The sequence below is a fragment of the Chinchilla lanigera genome, unplaced genomic scaffold (assembly GCF_000276665.1).
Source record: "Chinchilla lanigera isolate Chin_1 unplaced genomic scaffold, ChiLan1.0 scaffold00093, whole genome shotgun sequence".
Lineage (NCBI taxonomy): Eukaryota > Metazoa > Chordata > Mammalia > Rodentia > Chinchillidae > Chinchilla > Chinchilla lanigera.
The window spans coordinates 8235338-8261962 of record NW_004955494.1 but is presented as its reverse complement, the minus strand read 5'-3'; the positions used below and the strand labels follow the sequence as shown (position 1 = coordinate 8261962).

The following is a 26625-nucleotide window of genomic DNA, read 5'->3' as shown; positions in this document are numbered from 1 at the left end:
AGAAACTCAGTCTGCAGTGTCACCGGGGTCTTTGTTCTTGCGTCCTGGCCTCCGGGATTGGGTGGGGCCTACCTGGCTCTGTGCGCGCTTTTCAGCTGGGAATCGCGGTGGTATGAGTCCGGCCCACACTCGGACCCAGGAGCGCTGCAGCTCCCCGAGAACTCGCTGCCTGGGCGCAAGGCGCGGGGGCCAGTTTGTAGATTTAAATAGAGGTGATCTTGGAGCTATCACACTTGGATCTTCCAAGTCTATGTTGATGGCCGTGCTCTCTGCAATCCCTCTATTAGCAGCAGGTGGTGCTCTGCTGTGGGTTGACTTCATGTTGTGTAGAACAGTAGCCTTCAGGTTGTGCTTTGCCATGAGTGACTCTATTTTATAAAACAGTGGTTTGCTTCATTTTGAGTACAAATGCTGAGGCACTATGGCTCGTTAAGTTCTCTCAAGTAAATAGGTAACCATCAAATGACAAACACAAAAAACTTACTGTAAACAAGCCCCAGGTCCCCCAAAAATCATTAGGCTCAAACTGATAAATTAATCTTGTTCTTTAAATTTTTCTCCTGTAAACTGATGAACTTAAATCATAGGCACATGAACACATCACACATCAGAGATAACCAGGTACATGAGTTTATGGGATTCAATAGAACAAGAAATGATGTAACTCCCTCACCTGGATCTTACACCCAACATTAGAGTATAATGGGGCACCTACCAACTTCAGACAACTGCTAAATGTATCTTGAGAACAACAGACCATGAATTCCACCTCTCTGCACCCTCATCTTAAGCTCAGCTCAATCTTCCTGATTGATATGGTCTACTCCAATTACCTGCTGTCTAGATTTGGGCTTTCAAGGAATTCTGATCCCTCAGTCAGCCCCTTGCCTCAGTGATGTGATGAAAGATTATCATGTCCATCTTCAGAAATAGTATAGAACCACTACACTGACCACTGCAAAAGGTTGTTGTGTATAGAGAACTCTGGTTTGTAAGCTTCACTACTCACCTTTGAGCCTGTCCACATTTCTAGAGTCTGTGTTTTGGCTTTTAGTGCTGTTTTTTGTAATTGGGAGTCAATGTTAATTAACCATTAGCCATTCTTAACCTGTACGTTTTTGTGTGCAGTGTGATGTGTGACTTGAGTGTTATGGACTTTAGTAAGTAAGACTGGAAAAAATACTGTAACCTGCTAGGCTCACTTGCTAGTGACTGTGTCTCAACTAATTAAGTAAGTAAGGCTGACCAAGTTGTATATCTCATAAAATCATTGTTGTTTAATAAGTTTGAGCATTGTGGAAAGACAGCTTCCAGTCTGTGTTACTGGCACAACTTGCAATACCCTCCAAGAATGTGGTGTTACTTTTGGTTCAGTATTTTCCTACACTGAGGCAGTGTTTTCAGAAGATTTCTACAATAGTAGACATAGAAAAAGGAGAAAAGATTTACAATTATGGTAAAGCATGTTTTCTTCCCATAGCTGCTGCCATTCTTACACTATTTTAAAGTTCCCTTTATATTCATAAGGGAACAATTATTTTCCAAAAAACCATGACAGATATAGAGCCACAATGGAGGCAATCAATATTTATAAATAAATATATTTTTAATCTCTTTAATTACATAAAATCAAGGTAGTTTAGCCATGCCACATATCAAAATTTTAATTTTATTAAGTGGATCAGAGAGGAAGACACACATCACTGCATACTATCCACTGGTGAATGACTTCAGGCCAAGTACGTATATTACACTTTGCCATTTCAATTTCCTTATATGTGGGAGACCCACCACTTTTCTTTGCAGTATGTTTGTTGATTTTTTTTTTTCCCGCAGAGTGTTTCAAAAGTTCAAGTGAGTTAATAAATATCTTGTTACCTGGAACAGGGCTTGATATACTGGAAGCATTACATGAATTAAAGCTGTTATTGTTATTATTAGTATTGTTAAGATAACAAGGATGGTATTTCATATCCTGTGCTAAGCAGGAACATACATAGAAGCAGCATGTTTCCAACTACGTATGTGTCATTTCTACTAGTGTCTTGTTCCAAGATTTTCCTAACATTGGAACTTTTGAAATAATCAACTTTTGGGACTCTTCTTTCACATGCTACCATCTGTTTGTGCAAAATTGATTAAAGATGGAGAAAAAACAAAGAATGGCTTTGGGTGGGTTCTCCTTTTCCCATCCCAGAAATCCACCCAGCAGCAAAGAGATGACTGGCAAGCCCTCTCACAGAGAGATAGACTTTGGAAATTTGGCGTCATGAAGTTCTATGGTCCAGTTAGGGCAGTGATGACTGAGCAACCCACCTACCCAAGACAGTGAGATAGAGACACAGGCTCAGAAGGACCCATGAATCTCACCAGGCAGAGAAAGCAGCCCTTTGTGGCTAGAGGCCGATATTCTTGTGATCGATTCTCTGGCTTCCAATCTTCATACTGCTGTGTACTGTCTCTGTGTGTTGAGGATAGACAATTAAAAATAAAAGTTTCTGTAACACATGGAACATTTATTATTAAAAAAGAAAGAAAGCAATTGTGTTACTGAAAATGCACTCACTGCTAATATAATGTACATCACAGGAAAGCTGATAAAGAGGTTGCAAGCACAAGGGAGAAAGAGGAGCTGTATAGTTAATCAAGTGCAACCCATTAAGTACCAGTGCTGACGGACAATGACTACCTATCCTCAAGTGATAGTTACCTTGTCACGTGCAGTCCATCTTGTATGTGTCTGGCAATTGGGGCAACAATTTGTGTTCAGTAACTGCCTTGATTCAGAAACTATAAAGTACATCTTGTTGACACGAGATGATTTGCAACTTCAACTAAAGCACCCAGGGAAGTTGAGCTCCTATCCTCCTGTGGAAACTTGTAAACAGGCCCCTACCTTCCTTGCAGGTTATGTTCCTAATGATGGTTCCAGATCTTTGGAAAACCATTCATTCCCCATGTTGCCAAGCTAACAAGAGCATTACATGGCTTTAAAAAATATTTCTGTAGCTGGGTGGCATGGCACATGTTTGTAATCTCAACTATTTGGCAGCAGAGGCAGGGGATCATGAGTTCTAGGCCAGCCCAGTTTATATCGTGAAGTCGTATGTAAAAAACAAGTGAATGAATGAATGAAAAATTATCTCAAAGGTAAAAAAATTTCACAAGATTTAGAAACCTAATGCTGTAACAGAGGGAATTTACTTTTATTTTTAATTTGAATTTGTCCTTACACATATCATACACAGCTTAACTTTTCTGGGTCTGAATTTTCCCATTAAGGAAATAAAGAATTGGAAATCACATCCATCTCATAGGGCTGTTCTTTCATTCATGGCACAAGCACTTCAGCCGGTGAGATGTGCCAGGTGCATCCCAGATGATGAGAACTCAGCCACCCAGCACACAGGAGAGACCAGGGATCTTCCTGTCAGGACATCTCAGTCCTTCTCTTGCCGCTGGAAAATGGTGCCATTGTCAACTCTAATCTCAGGCCAGTGTCCACATTTATTTTCATCTCTTTGCATCAGGGACTAGAAAGGTCTTCCTTGGTACCTGAATGCATAATCGACCAAAAGCCCATTCTAGGATATAAGAGGGGAGACAAGGGGGAGAAAAAGAATTAAGACATGTTATGCACATGTGCCAACTCCTCATGAGAAACATAATCATTATAGATTGCAAAAGTATGCTAATAAACATAAAAAAGTAATAGCTTTCCATAAGGTTTTTATGGCAGGGTTAGTTTGATGGGAGGCAGTGTGGACCATTAAGTGTTTGAGCCCAGTATGCAGAACGAGATCATTCTTGTCCTGTCCAAGTGCACTGGTGTGATGTGAGAGGAAAGCAGAGCTCCTAGGGCTGATCATCACTAATTATTGTATTCCTTTGTTTCAAGAAGGCTCTGAGGAAGAAAAGAACATATTTTGTTCTGTGTTTCAGAAGCTGGTTCCGATTCTGGTCACAGCATGGAACTTAGGGAAGTGAAGAGATTTCTGGTGAAATGAAACCATCTAGTTGGAGAAACTTAGCTAGTAGTTTTCTTTCTCGGTGCACATCCTTCCTAGTAAGATAATTGAACTCCAATTATGTCTAAAATAACTTTTGAGCTAAACAAACGCAGTAATTCTGGAGGGAAAGGGAAAGTTGTACACCAGGGACTGAGATGCAGAGCAAGTTTCCTTCTCCCTGACAGGGTGACAGCTGAAAACTTAAGTCTTAATAATATTTTGGAAGCCAAGATTTCTACAAATCCTGAGGGTACAAATATGACCTGGGAACCTCATCTTACCACAAGAACCAACCCAGAGCTTGTCTGCACCACAGCTGCCCTGGGTAGCAGACCTGACCAGTCTTTGATTTATCAACTGTAAACAGGCACATTTCCAAGATAAGCATAAATCTTAATGTCTGTTTGACTAAGGAAGAGAGCTGAAGAGGGGGACTTGCATCCCGAGGACATTGCCTTGTCTTCTGATACCTAAAGGTCTGGATCAATTCCAGCAGGCATATCTCTCAAAGTGCTTGAACATCTGTGTTCCCGTGTTCAAGCCTGATGGCATCATAGAGCTCGGGGTAGAGTCTTCATGTAGGGTTCTCACCTTGTGTTCTGAGTATTAGAGAGACAGAGGGCTTTTCAAGTCACTAAGAAAAATTGTTTACTTCACCTGCTATGATATTGTATTCTAACAGTGTCAGCAATTTCAGACTTTTAAAAATACATTAACGTAATGGTGAATTTTTGAATTTCCAGTGTATGACATCATTTTGTTTTACATGTGTTACTCACTTCTTTTGTGTTTAATATGAAGTGTACTCTTCTTTAACATTTCCCTATTCTAACTTACAATATTATACCATAAATGAAAGCCAGCTTCATGCTTTATACATCTGTCTGATGGGGGTACTCATTACCCAGATAGAAATTACACTTCTTTGAGAAGTCCTAGTATGATTTTTCCAAGCTGTGAATTAGTGTAACTCTCTTTAATTTTATCTTAACATTGTGCAGTAAGAAGCAACTATTTCATTACTTGAGTTGAGGAAACTGAGCCTGAGAAGGTTGCAGTCAGTCCTGTGCCTACCTTTTAGGATGATGGATCCAGATGGGGCAGTTCACAACAGTGTGGATGCAAAGCCTGTCGTTTAATATGCTTTAAAATTTTTCAAAATAATCTGGCAAAATATTGCCCATTCATCTCTTATGTTCTCCTTTCATTTGGTCAGAAAATAAAATAAGTGAGGTTTTAGGCAACTTAGAGATTGATCCCAAATCTGATTCAGATTACTGAAGTTTTGAAATATAGGACAGAGATCTGCACCCTGGGGTAAGACCAAAGACAGGGGGTTCTTTCATGGTGAGGAAATGTCCATAGTTCAACACAAATTACTAGGTAAGAAAGGAGATCAGAACTCTTAGACGTGAAACAATAAAAACCTATTCATTCACAAGGTGTGAAAATAAGCTTAGATAGACAAAAACTAAATCAGCCCAATTTTAACTAAGTTGGAAAAAAATACGAACAAGGCTGTGAGGTTAATTAAAATCAATTTTTTCCCTCAAAGTTTTCATCAGCTGTGAAATGACATGATTTTCTATTTCAGTGGTCTGTTTTCACATCATTGATGCCCTAGTATACTATGCTCCCTGCAGCCACTGGGAGTCCCTAATTCATCCTCTACCCTCATTTCACAGGAGCATGTAACACATAATTAATTCCCTTCTAATCTAGGGCGCCAATGTCAATACATCCCAAACTCACCCACACTTCCCTTAGCGAACCCTGATGTCACTCAGTGTGAACACAGACTCTCCCACATCTTGGAAATAATCACACCATAGGACCTCTAGGATACAGTATCTGGCTACAGCCAGTGAGTTCTCTGGATATTTTAGGCAAAATATTTGCTCCTAGCTGTCTTTAGCTGATTCAGCTCTAACTGCTGGATGTCATCTGCAAAGTTGTAGAATTTGATTTGATGCTGAGGACTACAAAAAATGCCAAGTATCTGAAGCAGTAAATTCACAAATTCTATTTGGAGTTTGAAAATACAGAACTATTGATGTATAGGCATTAAACTACAAAATCTAGAGGTAAAAAAACCTGAAAAATTAGACTCACCATTTTAGTGATAGGAAAGTATATGGAACCGAATCCAATAATCAACAGACGTAGAAATAGGTATAATTTGAGACATATTAAGGAATGTGAAGCAAAAGTAGTTTCACAAGTGACTTACATGATGTGTGGAAAACCCCAACAAGTCAAGCACGAGCCCAGGCCCTTTACAACTGAATCAAGCGGAGATGATAGATTGAAATAAAAATCACAGGGAGAAATCCTGGATGGGGGAAAGATTGAGTTCAACTCAGCCATGCCGATTTTAAGCATAATTGAGATACATAAAGATTTGAAGAAGTAGTTTGGTTTTACTAGTATGGAAGTAAGATAACTATGTATTGGAAGTTTAGATTTTTTTAATAGGGTCCCCAAGACAACAGCTGAGGTGACATACAATAACTCAAAAGGACTGCCACATAAAAGAATAGAATTTTTTGATAAAAATCTGTATTGTAACTCTCTTTACATCAGATAAACTTTGATTTAAAATAAGGTATGCAAATATATACGATGGTTACTGTTACTCATAAAAATGCATGCTGTGTCTGTGCTTTTCCTCTTGTGTAAGACACGATTGTGATCCTTTACAAGGCTAATATGTTACTCTTGCTAAATTTTCTTGGCACTGTGAGGAGCATCTCACTCTTGTGAGTTATATGAGCATTATTGGAGCCACAGAGAAAAAAAAAATCCCTACACCATTATCTGATCCATTTGGCTTTTACACATATTGTAACACTTTTCAAAGGAGTGTCAGTGACAACAGCAGCTTTTGGTTTGGAAAACTTCCTAGGTGACACAGAACTGTAAGGCTGTAGTAGAGGGCGGCCTGGGCCTCCCTATCTGCACCAGGGCTCCTGGCCATCATCAGCAGTAGCACAAACTAGAGCTGGGAGAGGCTCCAGCCCAGGTCTGCAGGTTACACCCTTCCCTTGTTTCTCTTCTCACAGATTCTCACTTCCTTTGTAGCCATGCTCTTACTCCTGTACATCGCAGTGACCAACATGAGTATATCATAGGCTAGGCAGAGCACCAACTATTTCTATTACCTACCCAAAGCTGAGAAAATTGGATGAGTCTTTCTCATGCTCTTCCTGCTCACTGTCATCATTTGGAGTGTCATGTGTGGCACGAGTTCTGGAGTATTTCTTCTTCACGGGCACCACCAATATCTTCTTTACCTGCAAACCCACATTTTTCCAAACAACTGTCCCCAAGATGAAAGCTCCTTAATTATTTTCTTTCCTGTGTTTTGTTCTATTTTTTAATAGTACATGTTGTGCTTTAAAACAGTTTTTAAGTTTCTTTTTAGGTAACACTTCACACTAAATATTCAACAATTCCTGACTTTGTTGGAGACCCTGAGCTAATTTGTACAGTTCACACAGAGAGACACTTGACTGAATGTTATCACACTCAGTAGCAGATAAACCATTGAGAAATATTTCCATTTATTTTTTCACTAAGTTTGAGTGTATTCCTAGTTCTTTTATGCTATATATAAAGCAAAATCATGTCAAAGTAGCTTGAATATATAATGTTTTATCTCAGGCAAAATTACCAGTACCTTACAACCCTGAGATGATATAGAGGTCATAGAAAACTAGAATGAGACTGCAATGTCAGCTTTCACTCTGCCGGCCTCTAGAAATGGTATTAATTCTAGTATGTGTGAACGTTATCTCTCATTACCACCATTCTAGTAGTACGAAACACATCAACTACTAGATAATCTTATTAAAGTCACTAGTGTATGTATCCTTTTGGCCTGTTTTTCGCTTCTAGTATAGAATTCTAAAATTATCTTTCTTCTTTGACAATAATAAAAAACAGTGTGTACTTTACTGCTCTATTTATTATTTCACAAACATAATTAAAGACTAGCAAAGGTGCTGTTTTATGGCCTATTAAAATATCTATGTCTAGACATAGAAACGGATATCATGAGTCGATGATAGAATGGGGGGGTATTTTTTAGTGTCACAGTTCATTAAAAAGGAAGGTTTGTGCTAATATTGGAGAAATTTTTATGTTCATCTCTTGTACCCTGAGTAACTGCTTTAAAGATAACATGTAATGTATTGTTATTCTCCTATTATTATGTTATGAAATTTGTTTCACCTTTTTCCATAAAATAAAATTTAAAAGAAGTAAAAAATAAAAAATGGTGAGTTTCAAATAATTTCATAGGGAATAATATACAAGGTGCAATCTGATTTAATAGAAGAGCAATAAAAGAGTAATAGATTAAAATGCAGTAAATACATTCTTAACTTGATTATACACGTGAATATTCTGGAGTAATATAAGAGAAACTACAAACTTTGGCTACAAACATTTGGTAAATGCCTGCACAGTACAAAAAAGTCATTTTATATAATTGTATATTCACTTAGTTTTTACAAAACTGAGTGTCAGTCCCTTTTCTTTTTTCTTTTTTTGGTACTGGGAATTGAACTCAGGACCTTGCCAGGCAGGCACTGTGCCACTGAACTATATCCCTGGCCCTCAGTCCCTTTTCAAGATAAATAAATAAATATTTGGCAACAATTTGTGGTTTGAGTGTAGACATTGTTGATGAGAGCCCTGGGACTCCCCAACAGTGCTATCATCCTTTTCATCACAGAGTAACTACAAAGTAATCACTGAACAACTTTCTACTAAAATATTTAAACACTGATTTCTGGATTATCAAATGTGTAAGAGCATTACATAATTTTAAAATATTTATATATAATTCAATTAATTCAGACAAATAATTTAGGTTTTTGGAACAAAACACTTCAACAAAATAAACTATCCTTCTTTATACCAGAGAAAATATATACTTTTTTAATCTCTATTTTTTCCTTACATGTGTCATCTGCAATTTACTCAGCCCGTCTCTGCGAGGATTTTCCCACTGAAAATGAGAGAGTAGAAACCATTCGAGTAGAAACCTCGAATATTGTTCTTTCATTATGGCACAAGCACTTTAGCCTCTGCGGTGCATCAGATGCATGTCTAAGTAATGAGGACATAGTCACACTGGAAAGATGTGTGACCAGGAGCTTGCCTCTTCAGGCAGCTTTGTGTTTGTGCTACTGCTGAAAAAACATTCCTACTGTCACCTATAATCTCAAGACAGTTACTAAAATTACCTGCATTCCTTTGTATCAAGATTTAGAAAGTTCTTCCTTGGAAGTTGAGCAAATAACAGAAAAACTATTCTTGGCTACAGATGAATTATAAGTATCCAAGAATCTTTGCATGCCAGGATTAGATTTATGAAAGGAGGGACAGCCCAGCTAGTGTCTGAATCTTATTTTTATTTAATAATCAAGGGAAAGCCTCCACCTGTGTATGGCAAATACCTCGAACTGTCGAGGGTACACCAAGGTGCCCTTGCCCCACCCATATGTGTCTTGGGGTTTGCTCAGGAAGCAGAGTGCACCGTACTCGTCACATTCATCAGTACTGAAAAAGATGTGACAGGAAAAGGGATGAGATTTATCCTTTTTTTAAAATTTAGATTCATGTATTGAATAAATCCAATAAACAGATAAATAGTGATATAACAAGTAACAGGTAAATATAAAGCGTGGATTTCAGATTTTTTAAAAAAAAATCTAAATTCTTGTTAGTTAAGAAGAAAACACTGTTACTTTTCTGAAATACAGAATTGGATTTCAACAAAATGAAATAACAAAATAAGGCACAATGTTTAAAAGGCAAGATTTACACACAAGGTTGGTATAAGGTTACAATGTTCTGTTATGTGGGGGGGGGTGGTAATGGAGAAGTACTAGAACTGAAGTAGCTTAAATATTATTTTTAGAGCATTTACCATTATAAGATAATATATAAATTTGCTACAACAAACTATATCTAGAAAATAAAACTTAATTGTTGAATCATACCACTGAGTTATTCATTTTACCATTAACCTTTAGTTAACTATATATTTATAAAGATATTCCTAATTCACACAGCTTTAAATACAGAAAATTAAGACACCAGATCGTATATAGTAATAAGAAGACAATACATTTTCAATATCCTTTGTTGATACTTTGAAGTCTCAAACTTTATGAAAAGTTAAAATAGTGAATATTTAAAAATTTTTTCCCATTATGTTTTTGTTTCTCATGAATACAAAGTGGGCTCAGCACACAACTTCAGCACAAGTCTCTACCTGATTGCCACAGCCCTTTCCCGTAACACATCCATGTTAGCTACTTAAATTAGTGACAGAATTCTTCCACATCTATTGCAGACAATCAATTTGGTAACATTTTTGCAATATTGGCAATAGTAACATCCATCTTACCCCAGTTTCTTCCTTTAGCTGGAATTTTGAATAAAGCAATTTTATCCAATTTTATTCTCAGCCAAAGGAATAAAATACGTTCTGCTCAATGCAGGTGGTCTTTCTGCCATGGCTTTCTGGCATGACAGTATAAAAACACTGCTCATTTAACTAATAGATTGAATGTGTACTACACTGAATACTGTCCCTTATGTGCATTATTGAGACTGATCAATGCTAAATGAAAGTCTAATAGCACCTAAATTGATATCATCCTGTGAGTGTTCAAATAATGTGTAGTGTTTGTTAATGAGCATCTATTCTTAGAAAATATGGGCCAAGAAAAATATAAAAAGAATTGAGCTATTTACACACAACCCCCACCCCTTTCAATTTAGAAAGGAAAAGCGTAACAAAAACATGCTAGGCCTCACGTAACAGTACTTCATATAATGCTATCAATATGAAGATGCTTAGGACCTGCTGTTATCCTTTGGTCTTACCAAACTTTATAAAATAAAGTAATATATAAGAAGATATATCTTTTCTGCTTCTATTTCAGGGGACCCTGATCTTTACAGCTTTGACCTCCTGTAACAGTAGTAAATTAACTGGCGTTCCCTGCCCAGAAGCCTTAGGCTCATACACTGGGTCATGTTTAAGCAAAAGAATCCCTTAGAATCACAGTATGCAAGGGATCACGGGGCTGTCAAAAACAACTTATAAATGATACAGTTCCCCAAACTTTAGGCTAGTAGGATTTAAGGCATGTGCTTTCTGACTACAAATGAAGGCACGCTACCTTTAAAAGAATCATGAGTATAATGAAACTACAAAATCGCAGATAATAAATTCACTAATATTACATGATTTAGTGCTTTATATAGAGATAGTGAAGGTCAAAGACTTTTCTATGCAGACGGAATCACAGCTATGTATTATTACAGGTTGTGTTCCCTAATGCCCAGCAAAACTTAAAAGCTCACTATGTAGTATTTTGGATTAAACAGCTGAGTAATATTTTTAAGGACACAGTAAAATCTCTACTTTTGTATGAGAAGAGGGTCATTTAAGCAAAAATAGGTATCTCTAATTAAATTCAGCCAAACAAATTACATATATATGGTAATTGTTAACGGTTTCTATAATGAACTATATGGAGATTTAAAATAACTATTATTTTCATATGTAAACAGCTACTGCTAAAACGCTTTCAAAGATCAAACTTTATTTTATATTTTCATATAATGAACAGGTAAACATTAACCAAGGCTCACTTGATGAGCCATAAGGTCCAGGTTAATAAGGTACAACTTTCTCCCTTTGGGAAAAGCAAGATTGGCTGTGAGAAAATCCTCTTACTTTCTGGACCTCCACTACAGGAGGATGTGGACACTCCGCATTGCAGACACTGAATACATTTAGTAATAAAGGTTTTTGGATGGTAGTAGGCCACTTAACAAGTTCATTTTAAAAACAACTCATATTACTATAAAGCGCTTTCTTTTTTTCTTCCTGATAAATTATTTTATAGAGGAAAAAAATAACAAAATAACAAAGATAAAAATACATATAGTATGTATCTACACTATATGGCACAGGCTAGAAATGACTTCTGGTTGGAATTATTTATATCTGTAAAAGATCAAGCAGTACACCATCTTTCTAGGAAGCTGGAAAGGCTATGTAAGGTTAAGTGCTACATTTCCACACCTAGTTATTTTACAAAGATTCATTCTTAGAAGATTACTCAAGCTGTTACTTAGGTTAAGCTCATGGTCAGTAGAGTACAGGCACATGTAAACCAGAGAAATTTGGTCCTGCTATTTTACTATAAATCATTTTCCATGAAAATATTTTATGCATCTTAACTAAGTCACTTATGTACAAAATGTTTTAGGATTGTCAAGGTACTGCCTAAATCATCTATCTGTACCTTTCATAATTTTGTAGTCTCCAGCTTACTGTGGCCCAACTGAAGAAGCAAAAACTTTATTATTTCTATTGTATGATATAATCACCCAGGTATTACTGTGAAACACACTATTTCTATAGATATAGACACAAAATTTCTGAATCAAAAAGAAAAAATCTTACTATATTATAACAAGCTAAAGGTAAAGGGATTCGCTATAGCAGCGTTTCACAATTGCAGGCATGAAACTCTCATGATGTTTCATGAATTCACACACAAATGCACCCAAACCCTGAATTAATCTATATCGTATTTTCTTCTACAACAAAAATTATATGAGAAAACTTAACATACATATATATCACTATTATACAATTTGCTTTTAAGAAATAGTGTTCCCTTTAAGAGATTACCTGATGCTCTAATGCAATCTAACCTGTATAGTACTGTATATTTAACACTTATCAACTAGCCATAACATTATTATAGGTTTACTTGTGTGTATTTTATAATAGAAACTTATAAAGTTATAGTATTATTAAATTTTTAGTCTATATTAAAGTGGTTAACAACAATTTAATAATTTCTCTTTTCTTGCGGGGGGAAGCTTTTTGAGACAGGGTCTTGCTATGTAATTCAGAATGGAGCCCAGGCTGGCCTTGAACTTGCAACTATCCTCCTGCCTCAACCTCCTCAGTTCTGGGATTATAGGTGTATACTACCACACCATGCCAAAAATTTGGTAATTTCTAATGGCAAAAATTTGTGAATCTTTTTCCCCTATAAATACAATATTTTTTTTCTACTGATCAATATTTTATTTTCAAAAAGTCTTGCATGTTAAACTAGTTTTGGAAACTGCTCTTTTGTGCATAAACACAGTAATCCCTGCTTTCAACTTTATTTGTTCCACTGTCATGTTTTTCTAGTTAATTCCTTTCTTCTTAAGTGTAAGGAAAGTTACATTTAGGACATAATACAAAGGAATCACATTTGATTATTAAAAATTCTAAACTTTTTCCCCATTTAATGCAAGATATAAAGAGGCTTTCCTAACTTATATCCTTTCTAGAGTTTTGTTAAAAACTAATGTTCTGTTTTATGATGAATAGGTCATTCAAGATTGTGGCCTCCCATTAAGTGTAGAAGAATTAGTTCACAAGGGATCATTGTTTAAGACAAAAGATGAAAATTATGATGGTCATGAGCTCAGATGTTAGATAAACAGTTGATAACCTAGTCCTGGTTCTGTTGATGTATATTTGAAAGTGTTTTGCATAGCATGTCAATCTGTATACTGCTCGAGCACTCTTCCCTCATTCCTTCCTCCCTTCCTCTCCCCTTCCCTTTCTTTCTTTCCTCTTTTTGAGACAGGGTTTCACTGTGCAGTTCAGGCTGGCCTTGAACTCATCCTGTAGCCCAGGCTGGCCTCAAACTCACACCGATCCTTCTGCCTCAGCCTCCCAAGTGCCGGGATTATGGGCATGTGCCACCACGCCTGGCACTGGCACTTCTTCTTGAATAAGCTTCTATAACATTGATACCATTAAGGCACTGTTACAGTCATTGCTGGATTAAAGTTATTAACAATCATATAAAACAAAGGAGAACAGAAAAGTTAAAATACCCCATTTAAAAGTTACATTCCTTACTTTACCAGTTAGCTGTTCAGAAACGTTTAGGTCCTATGTAACCATCTGCAAGCATATATGAAGTGGTCTGTATTCTAAACTTATGGTCATTACATGGAGAGAGTCAATCGTGTTATGATATAGTGTTCAATCAAAACCCAGTGACAATCCTGTTAATAACTACAGCTCTCATAATTTTTTTCTTCATCTCAATCACTGCAAGTTACAGTGCTCACAGTCTAGTATAACGCTCTTCAGAATGTACGATTCTGCTCGGTGATTCATGCAAAACTCGAGTGAAACTGCAAACAATCAACTAAAATTAGAACTGCCAGAGCAAGTTATCGTGAAAGAATCCAAACATGGAAAGGAATTCATTCCTGCAGAATGGCAGATAAAACTAACATCACCAACTCTTACTGGATCACTCCAGATGAAGATAACCAGCTTCAAGTTCTACATCCTTTTATAATCTGCTCAGTTTTTTAGCATTTCACAACACCCTGCACTTCTGTTCAGCCCAGAAGAACTTTCTGCATCCTGTGTGCAGCGACACTAGCCTCGTCTTCTGAGTCAGACTCGCTCTGGGATGTGGAGCTGTGAAAGGCAGAGCTGCAGTGGGAAGAGTATTCTGGCGAACATAAGTAATGCATCAACAGGAGGCGGTACTTTCCACAGAAGTCCACAGATTTAATTGTCTGACACAACGGTCGAAGTAGACTTCGCCACACTTTGGGTTTGGGCAATTGCTGGCTGAACTCAAGTGTTTAAGAAGATTCCCAGGAAGATCATACGGATCTTCCTGTAGGAAATATTTCACATCTTAATTGTCCGTGCAGCTAATTCCAGGAGAGCTGGAGGGTTATAGGTTAAATCTCTAACAAAACGAACAACCAATGGATTTCCTCGTAAGCTCAACCCTTCCAAATGAATTAGGTTGAGGATCTCTCCGGACAGGTATGTCAGCAAGTTACTGTGGAGACCGAGGGAATGAAGTGAATGCAACTGTGAAAGGAGAGGAGGCACACTTTGGATCTTGTTGTCACATAATACCAAGTAATTCAGAGATGGCAGATTTGCTCATTCTTGCGGGATTTCTTTGATGAAGTTTCCTCCAAGATATAGATACTCTAAACTCTGCAAATTCTCGATCTCCGCTGGGATGCTTTACAGCTGGCTGCCGCCCAGGCTAAGGGTCTGCAGCGCTCGCAGCCCCAGCAACGAGGCAGGCTCTTCCTGGAAGCAGTTGCTGCTGAGGTTGAGGACCTGGAGACTGAGGCTGAGCGGCGACCGGTTCAGGCCTTTGGGCGGCGCGCCCGGCCCCGTGAGCCAGTTGTTCCTGGCCAGCAGCGTGCACAGGACGCTCAGAGCTAGCAGCTCGGCTCCCAGCAGCGCCTCCCGCCAGCCGCAGGGCTCCTCGCTGCGCGCCTCCAGCTCGAATTCACTTCAGCATCTCTGTGGACGCGCTGAAGCGGGACCGGTTGAGCTCCGGCCGCGGCCACCTCCGCTCCGGCTTCCTCCATCCCGGCCGCCCCTTCCGCCGAGCTAGGCAGCGTCCCCTGAGATTTATTCTGTGTCTTCGAATCAGGTCCCCATTCTGTGTCACTTTTTGGAACTTTGGGAAGATGAAGAGATTTCTAAGGAAATGGGAAATTCTGGACCCAGAAACTGGTCCAGTTATTTGCTTTCTCACTGAAAATCCTCTCTTAAAACAATGGTGACACTATGCATTATCTCTAAGTTTCCTTTAAATTATTATTTTCTTATTCCCTTTAATGATTTGATCAGCCTTGTATTCTTACATCTGGTAATCTGAGCAACCTCATTGACAATAGCAATATGTAGTATAACAACCACTGTTGGAGCTGGGGCTTTAGCTCAGCAGCATAGCGCCTGCTTGGCAAGCACAAGGTTGTGAGTTTGATTCCCAGTACCGGAAAAAAAAACAACAACAACAACAAAAAAACAAACACAAAAAAACCCTACTGTTAATCCCTATGTTTTGGTTTGAAACCCAGTATCATTTTTAATGTCTTTGCTTTATTTTGCTATTGTTCTTTTTTGTGCTATTTTCTTTAAAATAAAAAAATTAAAAAATAAATAAAAAATGAAACAATGGAACCCTATTGAGTTTCCAAACTGAGGAGCCCAGTTGACCCTAAGATAATATCTGAACCAAACAAATGACACTGTAGAGGCAGAAAGCTGTACATGGATGACTGAGATGTGCAGAGTATTTTCTGCTCCTTGGAAGGATGACAGCAGAGAAAACTGAAGTCTTACTGATGCTTCATGGTAACTCAGTGCTCTACAAATCCTGAAGGTACAAACATGACCTGGGAAGCCTCACTTTGACAGAAGGCCCAACCCCGGCCTTTGTGTGCACCGCAGCTTCCAAGGTGAGTGGACTGACGATTCTGTAATTTACGTACATGCACCCTAAAGATTTCACTCAGAAACATACCTGAATCTCCCTCAGACTAAGCAAGGGAGTTGAAGAAGGATCTGTGAGTCACGGAAACTTCATGTGTCTTATGATACACAAAAGTCTGTACCAGGGGCCTGAAAGATGAGTGAGACCTGTTCTAGCAGATATGATCCGAAAAATGCCGGTGCATCTCTGTCCCTGCGTTCAGGACCCGGTGTCAACACAGAGTCTGGCCTGGGTCTGTGCATGAGATTCTCACCTAGTGTTCTTCCAAACAGTAGAAATATGTAAGGGTTTTTCAGTTTATCAGCGAAAACTTTTCCTTTAGTTCCTATTTTACTGTACGGTAAATCAGTCAACATTTTTAATCTCTCATAGAATATGTTCATCTAACTTTTGATGAATTTCTGGGTTACCAATATAGAGTATCTTTTCCATTACGTTGCTCACCCACTCTATGTCTTTATGTTTAACATGAAAGTAATCTGTTTGCATTATTTAACATTTTCCTCTTCTTTTTTTTATTTTAAAGAGAATAGTACATGAGAAGCAAACAAACAAAAAAATAGAACAGTAGCAGCATACCAGTATCACGAACATAAACAAATCAAAGCAAGAACATTCAAAGTGATACAGGATCTCAAGACAAATTAATACAAATCAGCAGTGGTTGTTACATTGCATATTGCTATCCTCAACTACCTTACTCAGATTATCAGATGTAAGAATGAAAGATTGCTCAAACCATTAAGGAGAATAAGAAAATAATTCTTCAATAAAGCATTAGAGATAATACAGAATTTCACTAGACATGATGGTAGGAGTTCACCATTGTAATTCCATTGCATATTGTTACCTTCAAATCATTTGCTCAGACCACTGACACAAGCATGCAAAGTCGTTCAGAACATAAAATGTTGTGAGCATTAACTTTTCATTTCAATATACCATCACACAACAGCAATACATTCATCGCACCTATTCATATATATATTTATGTTTTGCCTTCCTTCTTTCTTTTTCCTTCTTTTCCTCATCCCAGTCATGCCTTCCTTTGAGCAATTTCTTTTCCTTTCCAATCATCTATTGTATGTTTTGGGTTTTACCTAGTCTTTCAGGTTCCTATACCAAGGCGACAGTATGATGTTTACACATGTGGGTCCGATTTATTTCACGTATGAGTATGGTCTCTAGTTGCATCTATTTACTACAAAAGCCTCAAGATTACCTTTCTTAATAGCTGAGTAATACTCCATTGTATAAAAATACTTTTTTATCCATTCCTCAGTGGATGGGCATCTGGGTTGTTTCCAAGCTTTAGCTATAACAAATTGTGCTGCTATAAACATGGGTGCACATCTATCGCTGTGGTATGATGTGTTTAATTCTTCTGGGAAGATACCCAGAAGGGGAATATCTGGGTTAAATGGGACTTCTAATCCTAGCTTTGTGAGGAATCTCCAAATTGATTTCCACATTGGTTTCACCAATCTACACTCCCACCAACAGTGGAATAGGGTTCCTTTCTCCCCACAGCCTCTCCAGCATTTGTTATTGGTTGATTTCATGATGATAGCCATTCTTTCTGGGGTGAGATGAAATCTCAGTGTTATTCTAATTTGCATTTCTGGAATGACTAATGACATTGAACATTCTTTCATGTATTTATTTGCCATTAGTATCTCTTCATTGGAGAAGTGTGTATTCATTTCAGATGCCCATTTTTGCATTGGGTCTTTGAATTTGGGAGGCCTGATTTTTTTTTTTTAGTTCTTTATATGTCTTAGATAGAAGTCCTTTGTCTGAGGGGCAGTTGGCTAAAATTTTTCCAAATTCGTGGGTTTTCTTTTTACTTTATTGGTGATTTCTTTAGATGTGCAAAAGCTTTTCAATAAAATGAGATCCCAGTTGTTGATTCTTTGAAATATTTCTGGTGCAGTTTGGTTTTTGTTCATGAACTCTTTGCCTATCCCACTTGTCAAGATTTTTACCTACTTTCTCTTCCAATACATTTGGTGTTTCTGTTTTAATATTTCAATCTTTGATCCATTTTGACTTTAACTTAGTACATGGTGAAAGACATAGGTCTAGTTTTAGTCTTCAGCATGTGGAAAGCCAGTTTTTCCAGCACCATTTATTAAAGAGGCTATCTTCCTTCCACTGAACGTGTTTGGCCCCTTTGTTGAAGATAAGGTGACTGAGTATATTTGTAGTTGTATCTACATCTTCTAATCTGTTCCACTGATCTTCATGTCTGTTTTTGTGCCAGTACCATGTGGATTTTATCACAAGAAATTTGTAATATAATTTTAAGTCAGGAATTGTGATGCCTCCTGCTTTTTCTTAGTTTCCCAAGATTACTTTTGCTATTCTAGGCCTCTTCTGCTTCCAGATGAATATTAGAAGTGTTTTCTCTAGATCTGTGAGGTATACTAATGGTATTTTAATTGGGACTGCATTGAATCTGTACAACAATTTTGAGATATAGCCATTTTCACAATGTTGGTTCTTCCTATCCATGAGCAAGGAATATCTTTCCATTTTCTGATATCCTCTTCAATCTCTTTCAGAGTACTATAATTTTCACTGTATAGACCTTTTACTTCTTTTGTTAGATTGATTCCTAAGTATTTCATCATTTTAGATGCTATTGTGAAAGATGTGTTTTCCCTAATTTCTCTCTCAGTCTGTTTGTTACTTGTGTACAGGAATACTACTGACTTTTGAGTGTTAACCTTGTATCCAGCTATGCTACTGAATTTGGTTATTAAATCCATGGGCCTTTTGGTGGAGTTTTTGGGGTCTTCTATGTAGTCTCATATCTTCTGTGAATAATGACAGTTTCACTTCTTCCTTTCCTGTCCTTATTCCTTTTATTTCTCTCTCTTGTCTAATTGCTCTAGCCAATATTTCCAAAACTATATTGAATAGGAGTGATGACAGTGGACATCCTTGTTTTGTTCCTGATTTTCAAGTGAAAGCTTTCAATTTTTGACCATTTAGTTTGATGTTAGTTGTTGGTTTATCATAGATGGCTTTGATCAGCTTAAGGTAAAGGCCATCTATTCCTATTTTCTGTAGGATTTTCAACATGAATAAGTGTTGGACTTTCTGAAAGGCTTTTTCTGCATCAATGGAGATGATCATGTGATTTTTGTCCTTGGCTCTATTGACATGGTGTATTACATTGACTGATTTGTGTATATTGAACCATCCCTGCATTCTGGTATGAATCCCACTTGGTTGTGGTGTATAATCTTGATGATTTGTTGTATTCTGTTTGCTAATATTTTATTGAGAATTTTTGCATCTATATTCCTTAGTGAGATTGGTCTGTAGTTCTCTTTCTTGGTAGGGTCTTTCTCTGGTTTTGGTATCAGAATAATACTTTCCTCCAGGAATGAGTTGGGGGGAATTCCTTCCCTTTCAATTTCATTAAAGAGTTGGAGAAGAATTGGTGTTAAATCTTCCCTAAATTGCTTGTAGAATTCAGCTGTGAACCCATCAGGACCCAGGGTTTCCTTCATTGGCAAGTTTTTAATTACATTCTCAATTTCACTAGCTGATATTGAGTTATTCAGGTTTTTATAACTTCTTCATTCAGCTTTGGTAATTCATATATGTCTAGAAATCTGTCCATTTCTTCTGTGTTTTTCCATCCTATGAGAGTAAAGATTTTCAAAGTAGGTATTGATGATCTTCTGAATTTCTTCAGGATCTGTAGTGATTTCACCCCTTTCATTGCTTATTGTGTTTATTTCAGTTTTTTCTTTCCTTTTTTTGATAAGGTTGGCAAGGGTTTTATCTATTTTATTTATTCTTTCAAAGAGCTAACTCTTTGATTCATTAATTCTTTGTATTTTTTTTAGTCTCCATTGCATTAATTTCTGCTCTGAAATTTATAATTTCCTGCCTTCTTTGGGCTCTGGGTCTGACTTGCTCTTCTTTTTCTGGGAACTTGAGGTGCAGCCTAAGATTGTTTATTTGTGCTTGTTCTATTTTCCTAAGGTGGGAGTTCACCACTATAAATTTCCCTCTGAGGAATAATTTCATATATGTTTGACATGTAGGATTGCATGCCTCTTACTTTAATGCAGCGATGGATGCAATAAGTTTTCAAAGGAAAAATAAAAAATTAAAAGGAAATTTTAAAAATATGCCTACAGTCAAGGGCCTACTTCATATCACGTCTGGCTACAAGCCTAAGTTTATCCAGTTCATATAGCTAGAGACCTCCAGGGATAATAAATCTAAAGCAATTTTATAATATTTAGTAGAAAGAAGGGAAAAATAGTAGGAAGTTGTTTCACTTAAGTGGAACATATGAAAATCTCATGGATTTGTTAAAAATCCTTGTTTACTTTGTTGAAATCCATCTATGTATAATTGCTTATATTAGATGTCCCCTGCAAGGCTTCCTGGGCTCAAAGGTGAGGCTTGTAATATGTGGTTAGATTGCAAGGGCAGTATACCTGTCTTACTTTTAGAAGACAGGTTGTAGTTGTAAGAGGTAGATCATTGCAGGCATGACCCAGAGAGTATATTTCCCTTCCTGGGTACTCCCTTGACTCTTTACTTCCTGTCCACCATGAGGTAAATAGCTTTCTTCCTCCATGCCCCTGTGCCATGCTGCCCTGGTTTGGAGCCAGCTGACTATGGACTGAAACTGCCACAGTTGAATGTGCTAATAATAGTCCTAGTTTTTATGTATGACAGGGAAAGAATTGCCAAGCATGCACACTGTAGTAAGCAGTAAGCAGCTACATTTACTGAAGATCACAGGAAGATGTGCTCAGGGCCAGTCCATGCCAACAAAGATTGGAAAAGGAAAGTTCCAGGGCACTGCACACAGGCCAAAAGTAGCAACATCACTATCAATGGGAAAAAACCAGGCCATTAACTCAGGCTTTCAGAATTTAAAGGCCAGACACCTCCGTTTTAGGTGCCTCCCACTAAATCCCTAGGTGTGATTGACAGGAATGACTGACACGGTTCTGTGGCATCTTAGGGTCTCTTAGCATCCATACTTAGAGCCAGGATTCACTGATCTTAATTATATTTATGAGATGTAGTGCATATTTATGAGCCTGTAATGAGGTGGGAGTAGGGTAAAGGTGACCAGAATATCAGGCTGGGCAATCCAATGGAGTTTTGCTTTTGCCTAGGCCATCAGTGATCTCCCAATCTTTTGATATTTTATTTTCTACCTCCCTTAAGACAAAGAAAGTAGTAATAACTATAGGATGCTGTTCTGAATTAAATGGAGGGAAGCGAGTGACTTCTCATTCACTTCTCTCCATTGTCTCTAAGTGTACTAAAACTTCTACAAAGAATGAATCCAAATAAACTTTTCCTTCTTAAAGTTGTGAGTGTCTGGTATTTGTCTCAGTTATGAGGAAAGTGACTAAGACAGATTTTCGTACTAGAGAGGTGGCACTGTCGCTGTGACTACCTAACCACGTGGTCCACAAGATGTTAGAACTGATTTGAAGGTGTTTGGGAAGTCTTAGTGATTCCAGTTAGAGACGCAGCCATAGCATGCTATAAAACTGAGCTTGATGGGAGGTTCTGGTCAGAGCCTGGAATGACAGAATGCTGACAAAAATGTGGATGGAAAAGGCTGTGCTTAGGAGGTTTTTGCTGTGAACAAGGACTGCATTGGCAGTGGACTCATAGCCATGTGAGACTCCTGACTCTTGCAGAAAATTTGTCTATATTTTATTCATGTCCTTAAACTTTGTGGGAGACTGAGATGAAGGACTGCTAGAGCCCAGACAAGGAGACTACAAGTTTGAATAAGCTCACCCGCCATCTTAGAAAAACATAGGTTTCATTTTACTTAGGTCATAAGGGACATTATAGAGGACAGTAGATTATAGAGGACACAGCAGCAGGCCAGGAGCAACCCCCCATGGAATGTCAATAGCTCACAGAGAACAGGTCAGCAAGTCGTGTGCAATCCCCCAAGGACATGTCAAAAGGTTACAGAGGACACATCAGCAAGCCACAAACTCTCCCTTTCTCTGACTCACTTCCTCAAAAGCTTGTAAAAATGCTATAAAAAGTCTCCTATCGTGTAAGCAACACCTTCTCAGTTCTGCTTGCACAGATAGGTCCCTCTCAGATTTAGTAATAAACCTGCTTGACTGTTGAGCTTAAAGCAGGATTTACAGAAAAAGCATTTTTTTCTCCTCATAGCATTAAACGGTTTCCCTGAAATACCCCACCTCTGTAACAGACTATTTCTCTGTTACAGGTAAAGTTAACAATTATACTACTAGGGGCAGAGTTCTATGATGTCTTGGTTTCTCACGAATCTACTTTCCTTCAAGGCTGACTTCTGCTCTGATGCTGATAAGGTTGACAACTGTGGTCCTGTAAACAGGGTCCTGTGACATCCTAGAATGTGCCTTCCTTTAAGGCTAAGTTATTAAACTGCCATGTTTTTAAACTGTCACTGAGCAAATAACTGTATTTGTCTCAGCTTCTACACCCCCTTCCAGGTTCATGCCAGCTACTACCACAAAATGTATAAAAACAGAGCTTCTCCTTTGTTCAGCACTCAGTCCTTTGGACAGAAGTCTGTCTGAGTCAGGTGCATCTAATAAACTGATAAAATCTTCCTGTTTTCCATTGGTCTTTCCCATCTCTTAAATTCTGAACAAGTTCACATCCCTTTCTTCCACTTATTTGGTGTGTAAAAGCCAAAACCAGGGGCTCTTTACCCAGGAAGCAAAGGGTAGCATTGATTACTGTTACATCCTGAGTTTACTCCCACATCTTGGGCTTATTCCTACATTCTGAGAGCCTCTTGCTTCTTGCCCTGCTTCACCTCCTTCCCAAAGAGCTGGTTGCATGGGCTCAACTGTTTTCTATGGCAGGACTGCAAAGACTCTGGCCAAGGCTACACTTTGGGGAGTTCTTAAAATCCCCGGTGGCAACTTTTGAACTGCAACCACCTGACTGGGTAACCAACTCTCCTTTCTCTTTCCCAAAACCCTCTCTTTTAATGAACTCTAATCCCGGGACCATCCTGCCAGACCTCAAACCAGACATCCATCACCAGCTGCTAATCCATCTGAACTTCTGAGATGGTAAGCTGTTGGCTCAATTGACTTTCTCTTGGTACCTATAGAAAGCCAGTCTGCAACCCTCTTTTTCCTTCCTAACCCTTTTTCTTTCTCCCTATTCTTTATTTGAGAACACTACAGAAATGGGGACTTCCTGCTCTCTGACTAGAGGAAATGCTTTCTTTCAGTGTATAGGACAATCTTGTCTGGCTCCAGGATCTTACAGACCATTGTTGGGAGGCTGATTGCAGGTAGATATCCTGATTACCTGTTTCCCAGACCAGGCCACCTTTCTTACCTGCCTCATGATGGGAAATTCTCCCTCAAAATGAGGAAACACCCCCTTCAATTGTCTCCTGTGTAACCTTTCCAAATTGGATCTAAAAGGACACATTAAACAAACAAACAAAAAACCCCTGATCTTTTACTCCACTTCTGCATGGCTCCAGTACAGACTCAATAATGGGTCACACTGGCAAGTTGAAGATTGTAGTAGATTGATAACTGGTGGTCAACTTATAACCCCCAGCTGAACTGAGTGAGTGCAGTGCTGGGTGTGGGAGGCACACCTGAGGACTGCTGCCAGCAGCATAAGAAACAGACCTGGAGAGAAGAAGTAGGCTGTTGGGAGCTGAGAGAGGCTGTTGGGAGCTGGTAGAAGCTGTGGGGAGCTGGCTTTCCTGATGAACTTGGCTGTTTTCATCCTCCAAGGAGCACGGGACCTTGCTGGTACTGAGAATGGCTTCAGTTCACTTTGGGGGAGCTCGCGTCCTCACACTGAGCAGTGCTTCCTGGTTCCAGAGGGGAAAATGGCGCACTGCCAGCCTCCTGGAAAAGCTTGCTGCATTGGCTTCCCTGATGGGAACTTGGCCATCCTGATCATCAGAGGAGCTCGGGACCTCACTGTTGCCAAGGATGGCTATGGTACCTTTTGGGGGAGCTCTGGTTCTTCTGATCATCACTTCCTGACTCCAGTGCAGATCCCTCAGCCTGCTAGCACAGGTCCTTCATCTTGCTGGCATAGACTTTGTAGATTCCACTGACCTTTGGGCCTTCCCAGCAGATCCGTGAAACAGGCCTGCATGTGATATTGTCATGGGCTCTGGGCCTCCAGTTGGATTCATAGGAGGCATTGTTATGAGCTCTAGGTATTCAGCTGGACTCATGCAGGACATTGTCGTGGGATCCAGGCCCTCGGCTGGATTCCTTGGTCTTAGTGTGTGGACAGATTTCCTGCACTCTTTTGTGTGTTATTCTTTGGGTGACTATTATAAATAATCATGTGAAATATGTGTCCTGTATTATATTGTTCCCCTTGCAAAAAATAACCCCCAAACCAACACAAAGGTACTCTCAATATTCAAATTCTCTGAGACCTTGGTAACTTCCTCCAGAGGAACGGCAAATGGTCAGAAGTTCTCTATATCCAAACCTTCTTACCTTCCATGAGCAGCTTTCCTTCTAGCCTACTCTCTCCTCTCTTCAAATTCTTCTTACTCAGAAAACCCTCTTACACCCAGTCCTGACCAAACATCATGCTTTTATTCCCCCTCTAACCTCCTTTATTGATTAATTTGATCCCACTGATGATCTGTCATTCTATCACCTACCACTTCCTCAACAATGCCAACCAGACCCGCAACCCTCCCAACCAGTAGCCCATCTCTTCTCCCAGTATTCCTCCTTTTCTCCAACATCAGGCAGCCAACCTACCTCCTTTGGCCCAGCCTCCAAATCAAATCTTCCCACTTTCTTTCCCTCAGACACATTCTTACACTCCTTCTTCTCACTTAATACCTCCCCAGACCACTTATTCCACCCTATCCCTTCATGAGGTAGCAGGCATGGAGGGACCTGTTCATATTCATATTTCTTTTTCAATTGCCAGTCCTGGTATATTTCCAACAAAGAATGGGGTCCTTTTCAGAAAATCTCAATAAATATATGATGGAGACCACTTGAAGCAGTGCTGAGCAGGCTTTAGAATTAATCAACTGGCTTTTCTATATTAACTTATGAGTCTGTCCCAGGGCTAAGTGACTTGCTGGAAGAGCAGTGGCTGGTGTGCAGAAATAGATCTCCCCATGCCAGTGGTCACAATACAGATCTGTAGTGGTCTGTGACACTGTGACATCTCTGAAGACAAGATAATAGTGCAGTTCTAGGCTCTGACTTTCCCTCAAATTTCAAGGGTAATACTGCCAACCTTAGAGGTCAAACAGTTCTCTCATTAAACAAAGACTTACTGCTCAGCATGTCTTTATGTTACTTTCCCAAGGCCTTGCCCATTTTTCATGCCCCTTTTGCCTCAGCTATTCCCTGCACTTTCCTACACCCCCCTGATATGTTAAGAAACCAATAAATATTGGCCAGTCTGGAGAAATCTTTTTCTTAGCCACAGAGCTCTGACCTTCCTAGACCCCCACAAACAATATTGTATTGTCTCTTTTATTTTATCCTTTGCTATATACTTATCCATAAGATTGGGAGCCTGATGAAATCCCAATAATTCAGAAAAGAAGTCCTCCTACTCTCTCAAATGTACAATCTCACTTGGGGAGATATTTACCTTATCCTCTTGTCCATACTTACTAGCAATGAAAGGGAGCATATTTGGTGATGATTGAAAGCCACACTGATGAGCTCCACCATCAGCATCCTAACAGGCATGCTGATGCACCTTGAATGGTCCCCAGAGCTAAACCCCAAGAACCTGAGTAGACATATCAACTTGCCAACTCTGGTAGTACAGATCACAATCATACAATCACTTGTCTCTGGCAGGAATTGAAAAAAATACAAATAAACAGGTCAACTATGAGTGCCTCAGAAAAATCACCCAGAAAGAAGATGAAAACACAGTCCTCTTTAAGGACCTACCCTAACTCTTCTGAAGGTCTAATTCTTCTACTCTTCTACTTTATCTCTCAATCTTATCCAGACATACACAAAAAGCTTCAAAAATTAGGAAAGGGATTCCAGGGCTGGGCACTGTGGTGCATGTCTGTAATCCCAACACTCAGGAGACAGGCAGGAGGATTACCATGAGTTCAAGGCCAGCCTGGGCTACATAGTGAGTCTAGACCTGCCTGAGCTACATAGCAACCCTATCTTAGAAAGAAAGAGAGAGAGAGAGAGAGAGAGAGAGAGAGAGAGAGAGAGAGAGAGAGA

The 26625-nt window shown here is 38.9% G+C and overlaps 1 pseudogene; it reads right to left on the bottom strand.

The window, feature by feature from the left end:
- Window positions 1–14471: 14471 nt before the first annotated feature.
- LOC102012551 lies at window positions 14472–16746 on the bottom strand (annotated as a pseudogene).
- Window positions 16747–26625: the final 9879 nt, after the last annotated feature.